The sequence below is a fragment of the Nicotiana tabacum genome, chromosome 21, assembly GCF_000715075.1.
Source record: "Nicotiana tabacum cultivar K326 chromosome 21, ASM71507v2, whole genome shotgun sequence".
NCBI classification, from domain to species: Eukaryota; Viridiplantae; Streptophyta; class Magnoliopsida; order Solanales; family Solanaceae; genus Nicotiana; species Nicotiana tabacum.
This window is the reverse complement of record NC_134100.1, coordinates 57,139,614-57,156,401: the sequence shown is the minus strand read 5'-3', so window position 1 is coordinate 57,156,401 and position 16,788 is coordinate 57,139,614. Positions and strand designations below refer to the sequence as shown.

The 16,788-nt window shown below is 34.0% G+C and overlaps 2 long non-coding RNA genes across 3 annotated transcripts; both read right to left on the bottom strand.

Moving 5' to 3' along the window:
• Positions 1–227: 227 nt before the first annotated feature.
• Positions 228–2,221, bottom strand: LOC107781672 (uncharacterized). Its single transcript, XR_001647056.2, has 2 exons — positions 1,900–2,221; positions 228–825 (listed from the first exon to the last, which is right to left on the bottom strand). It is a non-coding gene; the product is annotated as an uncharacterized LOC107781672 (long non-coding RNA).
• Positions 2,222–2,458: 237 nt separating this feature from the next.
• Positions 2,459–6,741, bottom strand: LOC107781667 (uncharacterized). Of its 2 annotated transcripts, none has more exons than XR_012704660.1 (3): positions 6,043–6,741; positions 4,651–5,153; positions 2,459–4,556 (listed from the first exon to the last, which is right to left on the bottom strand). It is a non-coding gene; the product is annotated as an uncharacterized LOC107781667 (long non-coding RNA). The 2 variants fall into 2 exon arrangements; XR_001647055.2 differs by having other exon boundaries at positions 2,459–4,818; positions 4,903–5,153.
• Positions 6,742–16,788: the final 10,047 nt, after the last annotated feature.

The window sequence follows — 16,788 nt, the reverse complement described above, 5'->3', positions numbered from 1 at the left end:
AAAATGCGACTAATCAAATCGGGTCTATTTTGTGCCTCGTCGTTGGGTGCTAAATGTTCCTCAATTTTCTAGCCAAGATGGGTTACATGTCATCGTTATAAATAGATCAGGCTTTCCAAAATACTTCACTAACGCAATAGCGTTCATATAACGCTGACGCATATCTCTAGGCCCTCTTATAAATAAATTTGACAGAAATATTGATTTTCAACATTAGAAGCATCTCGTTCACCAAGTCTTAAAATTTCAAGAAGTCCTTTTAACATATCTATTCCGAACAAATATTGATTGAAGAAAATAAAATCCAATCTTTGAGTCACCAATTTTATATATTCATCAACCGAATATTGTTGAAGTAATCTCCCTGTATGTAGAAGTTCATCTTCATCATGGTTTCTCATATGGATCTTGTAACTGTGGTATTCACGAACTGAAACTGTATCTCTCTTTCGTTTTCCTTTTTACATAACTTGAACTTCCATATCAAAATATACGTCAACAGAGGTAAAATTGTTTGTATTTGGTAATTGTTCCAAATCAGACAAAGCATAATTTTTAGGCATATTTTCTTTCCCGTGAAACTTTCTAATATCACAATGCCACCCACTTTGGCCATATGGAAATAGAAAAGGATACTGTAAAGGATCATAGCACCCCAAAAGAGTAGTTCACTCTTTGCGTTCTATTATTGTGAGTATAAATTTGAACGTGCGGTACATGAATATCACCAACATCATTTTCATCATCCCATATTGCTGCAACCTCAATAGTACTGGGCAAGTTAAATATTCGTTGATCCAATCCAGAGTTACATTTAAGTGCGATCTGATAGTTTTGTAAGTTCGAAATCTCAGATAAAGTTTGTAAAAATATACAATATGGATTATCTTTTAGTATGTATATCAATTCCCTCACTATTAATTCATCTATTTTATCATAGCAAGCCATTCTATTTGTAATCTCATTATCGTTATCATAAAAGTACAACAGCAAATATTTGGGCCTTCTCTCTGCAGGATATAAATCATCTATAAAGTGATAGATTTGACCTTGAACTTTGAATGTATATATACCACGATTTCTTTTGGCGAAATCTTTATAGTTACAAAGATTGAATGATTTTTAATTGAAAGTATGTACCAATATTTAGGGGAAAAGAAACTTCAGAAGTAGATACGATATCTTTATAGTTACAAAGATTGACTGACTTTTAATTGAAAGTATATACCAATATTTAGGGGAAAAGAAACTTTAGAAGTAGATACGATGTTCTTTCTCAAGTTTTTTTTGTTCAAAGCACACTTAATGAAGATAAAGGGTCGCAGTTTAGTACATCGACCACTTCAGACCATCCATATAACGGCTTCTTGTTTGCTATTTTCCTTCATTCTCACAATTATAGTTACAAAGGTTTCAACAGGTGCATCTCACTTAGTGCTAAACTTTTGCTCCGTTTTCCTTTATTGTATGCTTTTAAATTATCACCAACTATAATATCATGTCTTCTGAAATTCCTTTCTTTAAATTTCTTTCAGGAACAACTTGAAGAAAAAATAAGAAGATTCAAGAGAGGACAAAACTTCGGATGATTTAAGGTAAGTGAGACTTATCAAGGATTTGTACCAATTAAACTTGTGGGCAAACTTGAAGAAGCAAAATAAATTACAGAGAGATGGAAATAGAACGCCATCTAAATTATCCAAAATCAAAATTATCAGATTATTCTTCGCCCAAGCGCACCAAGAAAGTAAATCCGAAGATAATATTAGAAATCGAGTAGAAAGTCTGATTCATTGAAGAATTTTTCCCAAACACAAATACAACAAAGGCCCTTATTTTTAAGGAAATACACAGAAGTTGGGGTGAAGGAAGCAAAAATCTAGGCAAAACATAACTAACCTGATAACTATTTCAGAGCGGCAAGAGATAAGACCAGAAGAGACAAAGGAAAATTGAAGAAGAGTTGACAAAGTCATGAAAATCTGGAGAAAGATGAGTATGAACTTTCAGTGTGATTTGAGTTTCATATATGGACGTGGCAGAGATTGAGAAATCAAAGATAACACGTCTAGAGAGCCAAAATAATTGAAATTCCCATAATACCCTTACTACCCGAAGCTCCTCTCTTAGCCGCTTCTATAATAGTAGTAATAAGTAAAGCAAAGTAGTAATTTGCAATTTTTTTTAATATTTCATGAACATCATTAATATATTTAAAGATACATCCAAGTTGCAGAGATAATTTATTGCATCATGTACTCGTTAATCGGCGTCTCTACTTGCATGCATCATATTAGTAGGAGAAATTAAAGTGAATGACCAAATAGATATATACTAGATGAAGATTGCCCGTGCTATCACACGAGCCCAATATATTAAGCATTCTGTTTATTTATTTTCTAAGTGTTCTGATGCCAATGGAATAGTTCTCCATTTATAAATAAGAAACTGGACTATCATGATCAGTAGGCTTTTCGATACATGAACGTACAATATCTGCAACAGATGAAATAAATAGAATCTACAACGCTACTGCTATCCAGTCAACCATAAGTAGTGATTACAACCAGGTATTATTGATGCAATACCCCAAAAATAAAGAAAATGTGTATCTTCAAGCAAAGCAACATGTCTTCCCTTTTGAGTATCACCTACAGTGCCCAACTCAGTAGTCACTCTTGTTATACCAGAAACAAAAGCAAGCAACAAACAACATAAGAGAGGTTTTATGATACCTTCAAAGACATATAAACACCATAACGTATTATCAAACATACAATTGTTTGTGAAAATTTAAAATTTTAAAATATAATATTGAGTACTCGATTTTCAATACCTTTGATTAGGAGTGGAAGATTTACTCCTTTGAGTTTTACGAAGACATGATATTAATAGCATACTTGTTTTTATCTTAAAAGTTTATTTTCACAAGGCACCCGAAGGCATATTAAAGAATGTCAAATATTGCAGTATAGTATTTGTATTAATCTCTGCTCTATAACCCACCATTGATAGGTAACTTTTTGTTATTGAAGTAAAGCCAATCTCAATAAGGTTCAATTCACCTTTTTCATGAATGGAACCTAATATGTTTTGGGCAAAAGTATATCAACAATGATAGGAAAAGCAAAAAATAAAAAGAGGTTTGTGACCAAAGTTGTTCTTAACTGCATGAATAATAACTCAGTTGCGAAAGTCTGACTTAGAAGAAATGTACTATTGAAATCCAGATGAATAAAAAGGAAGCAATTAATGATAAACTTCAGGTGAACAAATGGATAAAGTGTAAATGTAAATCCTTACATAAAGACCAGCTGTTGCAGAGAACCAATTGATTTTGGAATTGGACCAAAGAAGCTGCAACCAACTAAGATTCTGCATAAAATGACTAGCTTCTGAAGTCAGAATTGACACTACAAATTCTGTATACTTGATCACCATTTAAATTCTCTTACAAGGTTAAATGCTTCAAATTTCTAATTGATGATGGAAGAGTTCCTTTCGGTCCAACATTATTCGAGAAATCCCTACTCCAAATTCGTTACAATAAAATAAAGTAAAGTGATAAACCGTTTGAATATATAACTTTGGGTAAGAGGAGTGTTAGAAACTAATTAAAGATGTTCAAGCAGCGGATATCTTCTAATCCAAATGACAGAACTTATTCCTTTTAGTTGAGAAAAAAGATTTATCTTTCATATATGATGATGTGTATACTCCTTAAAAATACTTCTAAAAATCAGTTTGGGATGAGGAACGGATGAGGCCAGAATTAAACAATAGCAAAGAGAAAGACATGAATATTGAACTTGTTTATTTTTTAGCACTGTTTACGGCATTCTTAATGATTTTTATTTGAAACTACAATTGTGCCTCAGATGAGGGTTGGAGAAAGAATTATAGGTAAACTAAAGATGATTTCAGAATCTTATCATCAATATCTGAAGAGTCAAGATAGAAAAAATATAAACAAAAACATACAAAATTTCCAATGTAGTTAGTGATGAAAGATGTCTAAACTGGTTGCCTTTCAAGCCCATGCCTGATAACTATATATGGATGAAAAATTAAAGAAAATAATGAGGAACGGAAGGTAGAGCCAACTACAGAACAGTCAGAAATTTCAAATATCAAGGATATTCATTGAGGTTATGTGTGAATCTTTACAGACAATTCCTTCCCAGCTTCTACCGCAAGGATCTGAACCCTCCCAATTTGGTGGCAAGTTATTCCAGCTAGATTTGAGAGCAAATAGTGTCGTGGCTGCACAATAAATGACTTCTATTGTTGTACTATTAAAAAGCTAGATATTTCACATACTACTAATGTACTCATAAAACTCAAGCTAAGAAAAGCACAAAATCTTTTAAGCAAAATAATTTTACAAGTAGCTCAAGAGCATATTTCAACTTTTTTATTCTTAAGTTCCAAATTGGGTTATCCTTTGCTGCCACACCAATTCGACAGTTGTACATCAACTCGTCTACACCTGAAAATATAACAAATCAATATCTTAGCCAGACCAGCGCCTGGAAAGCTTTAATCGACCTGCTTATCTGCAAAGAGTAGTTTATAGCAATTGAGTGTCTTGTCATATATCAATGATATTCTAAAGTCAGATCATATCTACCAAAGACAATGCACCACAACCTCACAAATTCATCAAACTCAACTATGTACTTGTTATAGCTAAAAAGTGCCCTTGGGAAAGAGTACGTTTTGAAGCAAGTGACTTGTATGAGTGGACTACACATTACAAAGTTCAACAACGTACAGTTCTAGCGTCAATTAATCCGCCAACTCTTGTAAGCTTAACATCTGAAATTGATAAAATAAAAATATTAAATGCATTATCTCTGGAGCATTATCACTATTGAAAACCAAAGTTTAGAACACACAAACCATATATTAAATTCAACATTATTTAAACAATACTGATCAGCAGATAAACCAATTCTTTGATAGCATATAACCATTGTTAAAAAAGAGACAGTGCATCTACTAAGGTCAAATCCTTTGTTGATGCAATATCGTCTTTTTAATAATTGTTGCACCATTAGCGGTGTCTGATATAGCTTAGACGTCGCTCATTTCTCCTCCATCTCACTTCTTTCAGCAATCATGGCTCAAAAGTCCACAATGTGAACAAGATTCTGCCAGAAAAGATATACAATTAGTCACCAAATGTAGTTTGTTATTTTACATTCAATTCCGCATAAAATAATACATAAATTCCCACAAAATTTGATATGTGTATTATTTAATGACGCAAACAAAATATTGCATCATAGGTACGCGCCAATTATTTTTTTGTTCTGAGGCCAAACATTGTATTATCTTATGCAAAAATTTCTGTTGCGATTAATTATTCCAATACTTCAACCAAAACGACCCCTTAGACATTATTAAGATGAAGTGAGCTGGAAAAAACATCTTCACTTCTATCCATGTAAACGCAAAGAAACAAATTGAAATAAATCAAAAGCATATTTAGAATTGTGGCTCAAATACGAGAAAATCAGAAGGTTCATCCATTCTGAAATCTCCAATTTAGAAAATGACAAAACATTCAAATACAAATAAAGATGGAAAATTGGCGGAAACCCTAGTTTCTTTTCAAGCTTTTATTTGAGTTTCACAAACAACAAAAACTAGAACAAAAAACCAACAAAAACCGTGAAAAAAAATAATTAAAGTCACCCATATAAAGGAGAAGAAATAGAACAGCAAAACTAATCTTTCAACCATGTGATTATCTTAGTGGAGTAAGTGTGAATCGCAAAAAACTCAACAAAAACCTCAATCTCATGTTAAAATGTCACTTTATATTTCAGAAATTGATATTAAGTGCATGAAAGCAAAAAGCACTAAGCGACGAAGAAGGGAAAATGCGCGAAATTTGCAGAAAGCAAGAGGGTGAAGTAGAGCAAAATTACCGTATTGTGGTAAAAGAGAGCAAAACTAAGTGGTGAAAAATTACGTAAATAGTCTTTATCTAAATAACACAAATCAGCTAGTGCATAGACACAACAGTAATTTTACCTAATATAGGAGCATTGCAAATACCAAATTGCCATCCGTCGGCAAGCAGGGATGCCGACGGAGAGCTGCTTCTGCGCTCTTCTATATAGTAGGAATGTGGCCTTTTAAAATTGTTCGATTCTTAATTTAAACACTTATATTGAGGCTTGTTCTTGTTGAACACCTGAACGATGTATCAAACTTTAAACATAGCGTGTCTCACCGAAAAATAAAAATATTTTTCCGGTGATAAATTTTTTGCATCCATCTTTTTTTCAGATCCGACCACCGTCGCCTCTCCTTCTCCAAAATCAAGGTAGAGTTGCTTCTTTTTATTCGTTTCGGCAGTACAGCTGCCATTCTTTGGACAATGGCCGGTCATGCATCCTTTTTCTTCTTTCAACCCAAATCCGATTTTTAACCCACTTTTGGACAAAGTTTCGGGTCAGCTAAGTTTTAGTTTGCAATCGATAGATGAAATGTCAAGAAAGATAAATATAAGTATAGCTCCCATTAATTTGGTAACAAAGAAAATGTATTCCGGCCGGTAGTGTTTTTTTTTACGCCGGAGATCTTCTTTGATTTTTTCATCTATGACGTGGTTATTTTTTGCTTTGACAAGTGCGTGGCAGTCACGTACGCATCTAAACTTAGTTTAGAATAGTAGTAAAATATGTGTCCAATTGACACAATTTGAACAAGACACGTGTATGTGATGTGTCTAAGTGAAAAACATTTAAGGAGCTTGTGTATGTATTCAACCAATATATATAGGCCAAGATTGGACATGAGCTCACTAATACTAAGAATGTGCTGCTTCCTTGTACCTCTAGTTTTAGTCCTAGTACTCGATCGCTTCCTTGTTTCCAAATGACGCTGATTGCTCAACTAACTTATTTATCCTTCTAAACCAAATATTCCCAGCATTTTTTATTTTTTTGGTGATCCTGGATAAGGGAAAAATAATGAAGAGTTGAGTAAGAATCATAAACCACTACTTAATTTTTGTTGCGATCCCAAAATAAAAGACCGTGACCGGCATCCGACGATCAATTTTGGACTTAATTACCAGATTGGTTTTCATATTCAATTAGTAATTCAAGCCACCGTAATCAACAAAAATCTGCTCCTATTAGCATAGACAAATAGTATAACAGACGTTAGGCCGTATCCAAGACGTACTTATAATATTTAACTGAAACCGGAAATAAAATATTATAATATATCACATTATTTACTACCGATCAAGTAATACAAGGTTAAAAGAGTCGGCATTATTAAACTAAAATTAATAACAAAATTCAAATTTATAATTAGTTTTTTTTAAGTAGAGTACATTATTAATACAAATTTAATAATTAGTGTAGTTCATATTTAGGAATTTTTCTTTTCATCGAATAGTTCATATGTGGGGGTGTACATGGACCGGGTTTGTTCGATTTTTATCAAAATTAAACCAAACCAACTATATTGGTTTAGATTGGTTCGCTTTTGTCGGGTTTTTCGGATTTTTTGTTATATGAATATTATTTAAATCTTACTTTGTTAAATTTTTTGAAAGTAAATATATGTTTAGTAAAAATTAAAATAATTGACAAATATATGATCTATTAAAATATTCTTATGGAAGAATTTTCTTAGTAACACATGATAGCTATTTTTATATCGTCTAATAATAAGTTTACGTTGATATACACTTTCAAAGTTAACCAAATTTAATAATTAAACATAAAAATAAATATGAACCTATATAATGAAATGTACTATTTAATTCTAAATTATCACAATATTATTTAAATTTCGAAAAAGATATAAAAATTTAATAGATCTTGACATATGAATATGGAAGAACGAAGAGATTGACGCATTTCACTAACACTTGATAAGAAAGTGATCATACAACCCATTATTTAAAGTTAGTAAATATGGAGCACTTCATATTTAACTAAATATTACATCCCATAAAAGAATCGCAAATATTTTTAGACATTTTTTAAAGAAAATTCTATAAAAAGTCTTAAAAGTAAAAAAATAAAATAAAAATTATATGTCGGGTTGGTTCGAATTTTTTTACTTAATACCAAACCGCATCAAACCAAACCTAATCGAATTTTTTAATCGGTTTGGTTTGACTTTTCGGTTTGGTACGAATTTTTAGTTCGGTTTGTACACCCATACGTAGGACTATTACTTGTAGTTTACAGTTACCAGTTCAAAGGATCCCTCCTTGCCAAATGCTTCATTTTTATTTTTCATTTTTTTCTAAGAGAAAGAAATGGCATTGATATAGTTCATCATTTTGGAAACCAAAGTAGGAACAATCACGACCCAAAATCCACTATAGGTCGTGATGGCGCCTAACGCCGCCGTCAGGCAAACCAATGGTGATTGATCAATTTAATTACTCATTTTATTACTTTTGAAATTATCAATTTTTAATAAGGAAGGAAATTTATACTTTTAAATTCACGGTAACGTGCAAAATTTGTAGTTTATAAGAGAAATGAAAAGGCGATGATAATATACAGAACCGTAAGCATCAACTAGTATATCCCAAAACCCGATGTCATAAGTGCATGAACATTTACTAAGGAATACAATCATAATACAACATCTGTCTAGAATGTAAATGAGACAGGATAAAATAAATAGTACGATTGAGATTCTGTGGACTGCGATGCGTAGCCTGGAATGCAGCTCACATAAAGTCTCCGCAACAGCTGCGCCTACGCGCCAAGATGATCACTAAATGAACCTGTCAGATCCTACATATTTAGTGCAGAAGTGCAGCATGAGTACGTAAATCAACGCGTACCCACTAAGTATCTAGCCTAACCACGGAGAAGAAGTAACAAGGGGTCAACGTTGACACTTACTAGTGGTCTAATAAATCAACATGGTAAATCATAAACAGATAAGAAGCACAACAGTAGTAGTAAGGTAAAACTTTAACTAACACAATCTTCCAAAATTTCTTTTAACAATATCAATTTCTCAATCTCGTATTCTATTTCAACTGCTCAGAAATATCAAGTGCCAATATCAAACGGATAAGGAAGTACCATATAAGATGCAAGGCATCAGTGGAAGGAAGAACTCCGTGAATATTCAGACTGATAGCGATATAACGCACGATTATGCCGAGGTCATATGGCCAGATCTCAGAAAGAATATGATACTGCCGAGGCGATCGGCCCAATCCCATCATAATGTGTACACTGTCGAGGGTTGAGCGGTACGAACCATAGATGCATCTATTATACTACCGAGGTGAACGGCCCGCTCCCATGAGAGTATGGTACATAATCTTGCCGAGGCATTCGGCCCGCTCCACAAGAAATGAGAGGAATTATCGAATTACGAGACACGAGTTTACAATACATTATATAAACACAAGGTGGGTATAACTTTTACCGTTTCTCAAATAACTTGCCAACAACTCGAGGTATTAAGGCTCAGCCTAATATATATGTAAATATTTCTAGGTCAAGTTCAATTATAATTTCAATTAATTAAGCGAGCAGAGTGAATTCAAATATTTCAAATATTACATGATAAAGTCCTAAGTCTACCCGAACATAAACATGCTTTAGCTACGTATGGACTCTCGTCATCTCGTGCGTACGCAGCACCCACAACAATAGCAAATAACAATTACATCACCTAGGGGGTAGTTTCCCCCTCACAAAGTTAGACAGGAGACTTACCTCGCTCTGAAATTTCATAACCGGCTCCAACGCCTCTCGAACACCTCGGCTCAAAGCCAAACGTCCTGAAACTAGTCAAACAATGTGTAAATCAATCAAAATATACTCCAATGCTTAAAATTTAAAAATTTATAATGATTCTCAACTCCGCTCGAAAAGTCAATAAAGTCAACTATCGGGCCCACGTGCTCGGATTTCGAAAATTTTCAAAGATAAACTTTACACATAACACCATAAACACAAATATACAATTTATTCCTAATTCCATTTTCAAAATCATGGTCAAAATCCAAAATTATCAATTCTAGGTTTTCCTGTTAAAATCCCACAATTTCCATGAATTTCCATGTAAATATCCATATATAATCCAAGTATTTAACTTGTAATAGATGGGAATCACTTACCTCATGTTGCTCGATGAAAACCCCTCAAAATAGCTCCTCAACTTCGGCCAACCCAAGAAACAAATGAGAGAAATGAGAGCTAAGTCTCGATTTAAAAGCACCACTGCCTAGCAACCTTCGCACCAGCAAACCACTTGCCGCACCTGTGGAAAAAACCATCGCAGGTGCGGTTCTCTCCAAGCCAGGCAAATTCGGTTCTACGGACCCAATTCTGCTCCTGCGCGACCACTTCTGCGGTCCACCCCACGCTCTTGCACTCTTGCACGTGCGGAGACCTTCCGCTTCTGCGACCCCAGCTGCCCAGCTCGTTGTCCGCCTCTGCAGAGCATTCTTCGCATCTGCGGGATTGAAGATGCAGAAATATCCTCGCATCTGCGGCCATCCCAGCTCAATCTAAATGTCGCTTCTGTGACCACAACGTCGCACCTGCGGGCTCGCACCTATGGCCTTTTTTACGCAGGTGCGATTGCACTAGATCCCAGCTGCCTCAGCACTTCTCCCAAGTACAAACTCGATCCGTTTTCAATCTGATTCGCACCCTGGACCCCATAAAATCACACCAACAAGTCACAATACCTTATAAAAACTTATCCAAAGGCTCGAACCGCCACAAATATCATCAAAATCATGAATCGACGATCAAAATTTTTCTTTCAACTTTCAAACTTCCAAACTTTGACGAATGCGTCCGAATCATATCAAAACATTCTGGAATGACGCCAAACTTTGTGTACATGTCACAAATCACGATACGAACCTATTCTAAGGCTAAAAAACCCAAACGAATATCGATAACACTAAATCCTACTTCAAACCAAACCTAGAAAATTCTTAAACCTTCAAAATGCCAATCTTTCATAATAAACGCCGAAATACTTCTGGACCACCCGATACTCAACCCGAACATAAGCCCAAGTCTGAAATCATCATATGAACTTTTTGGAACCTTCAAATCCCGATTCCGATGTCATTTACTCAAAAGTCAAACCTTAGTCCATTCTTCCAATTTAAAGTTTCGAAATTAGAATTTTCCTTCCAAATCAACTCTGAACTTCCCAAAATCCAATTCCGACCACACGTACAAGTCATAATACATGAAGTGAAGCTACTCAAGGCCTCAAACTGTCGAACGACGTGCTAGAGTTCAAAACGACCGGTCGGGTCGTTAGAGGAACCATCTGGGATTGCAATAACTCTTGAAGCTTTGCTCCTGCTAATACTTTAAACGATTTTATGGAGCAAATTTCACTTATTAAGCTTGAGCATTGAAAAAACTATATTCCTTTCACCTTTTTAATAGGATAAATTAACCTTCCTTTGACCTTAAAATTGACTACCAAAATGAGCTAGTTATTGTCAAATTTTCAAAAACAAAAGATCTGTTATAAATAATTTTAAGAGTGTATGTCCATGTATTATAAAATTACTTGGGAGCATTACAGTTAGCCACGAACCAGTCTAGTTATTTGGTCACTAAGATTGGTTACTTGGTCACCAATATTTGTTACTTGGCCACCAAGACTTTTTACTTAGTCACCAAGCAACTTTCTTATAAATAAGAGACTTCTCTACTCATTTGTATAACATCTTCAAGAAAAGATCTAGTATTATCTCTCTCTAAATCCATCTTGTTTTACTTTATTTAATCTTATAACACGTTATCAGTACGAGACTATACCATCTCAAGAAGCTCTTTGAGAAGACTAAGCAAATATGAATATCTCACAAAGCAAACTTGGATCAAAGTTCAATTGTAAAATATTTATTTAATTGATTTATGTACGACACATACAACATTCAAAGAGAAGAAATATTTCTCTCATTTAAGTATGTGTAAGGCATATGTTACTATAATTTTTGGTAGTAGTAATTTAATTGAAGGCTCTGGAAGAGCTACTATAACCCTGTCTAGGGGAACAATACTTATCATAGATAATGTAATATTCTCCTCCAAGTCTAGGAGGAACTTGTTAAGTTTTAAAGATATCCGCCGAAATGGATATCATATTGAGATAATAGATAAGAATAACCTTGAATATCTCATCGTTACTAAGAATGTCTCTGGCCAGAAAAGGGTTATTGAGAAGCTCACATCTTTGTCTTGTGGCATGTATTGGACAAGAATTTGTGAAATTGAGGCATATTCTATCGTAATCCAAAAGGTTACTAATTCTAATATTTTTGTACTTTGAAATGATCAATTGGGATATCCTGGATCAATTTTGATGAGATAAATTATAGAAAACTCAAATGGGTATCCATTAAAGAATTTAAATATTCTTTTATATAATGAAATTTCTCGCACTTCTTATTATCAAGGCAAGTTGATTATTAGACCATCACCAACAAAGGTTGGGATTGACTCCCCTGTGTTTTTGGAACGTATACAAAGGGATATTTGTGGACCTATTTACCCACCTAGTGGGTCGTTTAGATATTTTATGGTCTTAATAGATGCATCTTCTATATGGTCTCATGTGTGCCTATAGTCATCTCGCAACCTGGCATTTGCAAAATTAACGGCACAAATAATTCGATTACAGGCACAGTTTTCCGATAATCCAATTAAGTCTATTCGACTTGATAATGCGGCTCAGTTTTCATTTCAAGCATTTAATAATTATTGCTTATCAATTGGGATAAAAGTGGAACATCCTATAGCTCATGTTCACACTCAAAATGGCCTTGTAGAGCTTTTGATAAAAAGTCTGCAATTGATAGCAAGATCGCTACTCATGTAAACGAGGTTGCCCACTTCTATTTGGGGTCAGGACATTTTGCATGCAGCAATGCTAGTTCATCTTAGACCGATAAATTATCATAAATATTCTCCGTTGTAATTAATTTTGGGTCATGAACCTAATATATCCCATTTAAGAATTTTTGGATGCACAGTATATGTGCTTGTAGTACACCCATATCGCACCAAGATGGGTCCCCCAAAGAAGGTTAGGCATATATATTGGGTTTGAATCACCTTCCATTATTCGCTACCTCAAAACATTAATGAAAGATTTATTCACTGCTCGATTTGTAGATTGTCGATTTGATGAGGCATTTTTCTCAAAATTAGAGGGAGAAAATGGTGAAACCAAATGGGAAATTTTGTGAAAAAATCCATCATTGTCTCATCTTGATCCATGTGCCTCTATTTGTAAAAAAGAGGTGCAAAAAATTAATCATTTGCAGAAAATAGAAAATCAAATGCCAGATGCATTTATGGATCTGAAAAGGATAAAAAAATCACATATCCCTGCAGAAAATATTCCAATCCAAATTGATGTCCCTGTTGGACAATCTTGTAGTGTCATAGCTAGTGAGTCAAAAGCACGCCTAAAGCGTGGCAGACCATTGGGTTCTAAGGATCGAAATCCTAGAAAAAAATAAATGATCAAGATGAAACTACGAAAGAGTCTCATAAAGAAATTCATGATTTAACCAATCTTGAGACTCATAAGGAAATTACTGAGCCTGAGACTCAAGAAAATAGGGAACTATCAATAAATCCAATCGATATTAAGACAAATTTGAATTGATTGGATATAGTGGTGGATTATGTCTTTGCATATAATGTTGCATCAAGCATTATACAAGATAGTGAGGGTTTTGAACCTCAATCTATTGGAGAGTGTCAACAAAGACGTGATTGGCTAAAATGGCAAGAAGCAATTCAATCAGAGTTGAGTTCACTTGTGAAACGAGAAGTTTTTAGGCCTGTAGTTCAAACACCTAGTGGTATTAAGCCTGTTGGCTATAAATGGATCTTTGTACGTAAGCAGAATGAGAAAACTGAGGTACAAAGATATAAGGCACGCCTTGTTGCACAAGAATTTCTACAAAGGCCTGGTGTCGATTATGAAGAGACATATTCACCTGTTATGGATGCAATAACGTTTCGTTATCTCATTAGCTTTACTATCCATGAAAAGTTTGACATGCATTTAATGGATGTGATTACAGTCTACCTTTATGGCTCACTTGATAATGAGATATACATGAAGGATTTAAAATGCCTGATGCACATAATTCAAAGTCCCGAGAAATATTTTCAATCAAATTACAAAGATCTTTGTAGGGTCTAAAGCAATCAGGCCGAATGTGGTATAACCACCTTAGTGAGTATTTATTAAAGAAAGGTTATATAAATGATGCCATTTGTTCATGTATTTTTATAAATAAAAAAATAACACCGGAGTTTGTTGTACTTGCCGTATATGTTGATGACATAAACCTTATTGGAACTCCTACAGAACTCCAAAAGGCAATTGATTATTTAAATAAAGAATTCGAGATGAAAGATCTTGAAAAGACAAAATTATGTCTAGGTTTGCAAACTAAATATTCGGCAAACGAGATTTTTGTTCATCAATATGCCTACATAGAAAAGGTATTGAAACAGTTTTACATGGATGGAGCACATCCATTAAGTACTCCAATGGTTGTTCCATCACTTGATATGAATAAGGATCTATTCCGACCTCAAGAAAAAAAAATGACGAGTTTCTTGGTCCTGAAGTACCATATCTTACTGCAATTGGTGCACCAATGTATCTTGCTAATACTACAAGGCGTGGCATAACTTTTTCAGCTAATGTCTTAGCAAGATATAGCTCTGCTCCTACAAGGAGATATTGGAATGGAATCAAACACATATTAAGGTATCTAAAATGGAGTACCGATATGGGCTTATTTTATGTCAATGATTGCAGTCTCGATCTTGTCGGTTATGCTGATGCTGGGTATTTATCTGACCCAAACAAGGCTCGATCTCAATATGCCATGTGCTTACATGTGGAAGTACTGCCATATCTTGGCGATCGACTAAGGAATCAATCGTGGCTACTTCATAAATCATGTTGAGATAATTGCTACTCATGAAGCAAGTTGAGAATGTATGTGGTTGAGGTCTATAATACATCTTATTCGAGAAAAATGTGGTTTGAAGTGTGACAAACTACCCACGATTTTGTATGAAGACAATGCAGCGTGCATAGCCCAATTGAAATGAGGATTCATAAATGGAGATATGACAAAACACATTTCATCAAAGTTATTTTTCACACATGAGCTTCAAAAGAATGGTGATATCAATGTGTAACAGATTCGTTCAAGTGATAATATGGATGATTTGTTCACCAAATCTCTACCGACGTCAACTTTCAAGAAGCTAGTGTACAAGATTGAGATGAGAAGGCTCAAAGATGTGAATTGATGCTCTCATCGGGGGGAGTTAATACGCGTTGTACTCTTTTTTCCTTACAAGATTTTTTTCCAATGGGTTTTTCTTGTAAGATTTTTAACGAGGCAACCAAAAGGTGTATTATTAAACATGTGTACTCTTTTTTCTTCACTAGAACTTTTTTCTACTGGGTTTTTTCAGGTTTTAACGAGTCACATTATCTACTAATGGACATTCAAGGAGGAGTGTTATAAATAATATTAAGAGTGAATGTCCATATATTATAAAATTACTTGGAACAAGATAGTTAGTCATACACTAGTCTAGTTACTTGGTCACCAAGATTTGTTAACTTTCTTATAAATAGGAGACTTCTCTACTCATTTGTATAACATCATCAAGAAAAGATCTAGTATTATCTCTCTCTAAATCCCTCTTGTTTTACTTTATTTCATATTATTCCATAACAATGTCATCAATTACTTTGGATTTTAGCACTTCTTTTTTCAAAAGAAAAAAATTCAATAATATTGTCAAAATGTGTAAATTGTTGTTAACGCATATAATATTTTTAGATAGGAGAACAAAACTCTTTCGCATTTTATTACAAGTTGTGAATCCCCTTTGTATATATATCAAATAAGGCCTAAAAGTTGCCTTTTCACGCAATAAGTAATTATTTTCAAATGGAAAGGGTCAAATTTGCCCTTGTATTATTTAAATTGAAAAGAAAATAAATCATCCATTAAAATTTTTGTTTGTTATAACCTCCGCCTTTAGGAAACAATCTCGTTTTTTGCCCTTGACCCCCAGTAGAGCTCTAATATGTTGGTAATTTTAAACTAGAGTAAAAATATTAAGGGGTAAATTTAGACCTTTTCTTTGAAGAATTTGGATATGTGGAGCCCATTAATTTTACGGTAATAACAAATTACGAGAAAATTTGCTAACGATAAGAATATGATTAGACCCAAGTGTAAAAGAGAGTAAAGCTAAACAATTTTAATTAGTACAAAGATAAATTTGAGCTTTTTTCTTTTTTTAAAATGTGCAACACAGCACAACAAATTATCGGGCAATAGTAAAGGTAATGTCTGTATATCATGTATATTTTCATACTAGAACCAAATATTGACCATAAATCTATATTTGATTCATGATCTATTTTGTATTTAATTCTAATATTATATGTCAGGTTATATTATCACGATACCATGAAACCTTTGAAACAAAATGGAAAAGCTTAATATATAAAGCTTAAAATTGTGATAGATCGTTTGATTTGGAGATAAGTCATACAAGGATTAATCTTTGCAGGTATTAGCAGATGCAGGCCTAGGAATTGAGCGCATCGCGCGCATCAGTATCTTTAAAATAGGTTATGTCCCCAGTCGACGGATTCCGATAACTTTGCCGAAGTGAATGTTACATGCACAAGAGTTTGCATTTTTTCTAATCATGGAGGCGGATAGAAGTT